At 36.7% G+C, this 1,307-nt stretch overlaps 1 protein-coding gene across 1 annotated transcript in view; it reads right to left on the bottom strand.

Moving 5' to 3' along the window:
• ift52 (intraflagellar transport 52 homolog (Chlamydomonas)) overlaps window positions 1–1,307 on the bottom strand; it is a 21,970-nt gene that overhangs the window by 16,414 nt on the left and 4,249 nt on the right. The window lies entirely within an intron of this gene.

The following is a 1,307-nucleotide window of genomic DNA, read 5'->3' as shown; positions in this document are numbered from 1 at the left end:
CCTTCATGAACGAATTTACACAATATTTACACTCAATTCACTTTTCTACTAATCAGAAGGCAAAACAGATTCTTGTTCACTTTTTGGAATTCCTGATTTATTTTTATCTTGATTGGTTCTTTTTTGTGATTTAATCATTTCATCTATTGTTTAAGTTTATTTCTATTTTTACTATCACACTTGTATGTTTTTCCTCCTTTTTCTTTTTCACTTACAGATGTTCATTCCGCCTGGCTGTGTTGTTATATTTTGTATCACATTAAAAGTTTCAATAAAAATAAAAAAAAAATTACAGTCGACTATTCTCCTTTCAGTACGGTTGTTCACAGCGCTCGCGATTTCTGGTTAGCTTCTTAGCTTAGCCTCCTTCACAGTGGAGCTTGCACTTGAGGCCAACCGATCCAATCATTTTAAACTTCAGCAGAGGCCATGCCTCCTGCAAGAAACGCTTCTCTGTTCAGCAAGTCCATAGCCTTATACGAAGCAAAGTGAAGGACAGGGTCTGGTTTAAACCAGGCTAATTTTGACTATCTTTCAGCAGAAAAGTGGGGCTCCGTTTTATGGCAAGCCATTTTAGCATAAAATCGGTTTTGTCTGACTATCTGTAATTACATTCTAGATATCTAAAAATGAGTTTTGACTAGGAACAACTACACTTTGACTATCCTGAATGGTAATTTAAGATATCTGACACAAACTGACAGAAAAAAGCACAGATTTTGTCAAAAAGGTATAAGCAAAAAATAATAAAAACCTTTCTCCTCACAGAACAACAACCGTACAACACACTAATGGAACGAAATTGTGCTTATTTTGCTTTTTATTGAGAGAAATGGMGGCAATAGCMTACATGTATTCAATAAAAAGGGTTTATTTGGCCAAAAGTCACACAAAGTACCTCTGCAAAGCCTTTAATCAGATTGACAGTCATCGTACAACATTTAAGGAAATACATGTTTGTGTTTAAGCCTTTTATTTACAGAAATTAACGTTTTATTAAGCAGAGTTTCCAGGCGAGCACCCCTTCTGGTGGGGGAACAGATTATTTAAGGGATACAGTACTTGGCACATTCTGCCGTGGAAGCCTTTTTACATTTCTSTTTTAAAGTTATTTATAATGAAACACAAATCATTTAAAAATGTTCTCATCTCTTTTTGACACTAATGGTGCGTTCACACCGAACGAGATTTCAGCGTCAGGAGCAGCAGGTTTACATTCAAAGTCTATGGTGGACGAGCTTCAAGCAACGTCGGGAAGTTCTGCGGCGCCTCAAGCGCGATTAGAGCAGCGCGATTTGAACGATTTG

This window comes from Austrofundulus limnaeus, unplaced genomic scaffold, assembly GCF_001266775.1.
Source record: "Austrofundulus limnaeus strain Quisiro unplaced genomic scaffold, Austrofundulus_limnaeus-1.0 Scaffold487, whole genome shotgun sequence".
In the NCBI taxonomy this organism is placed as follows: domain Eukaryota; kingdom Metazoa; phylum Chordata; class Actinopteri; order Cyprinodontiformes; family Rivulidae; genus Austrofundulus; species Austrofundulus limnaeus.
The sequence above is the reverse complement of the archived record's forward strand: the minus strand, read 5'-3'. Positions and strand labels throughout refer to the sequence as shown.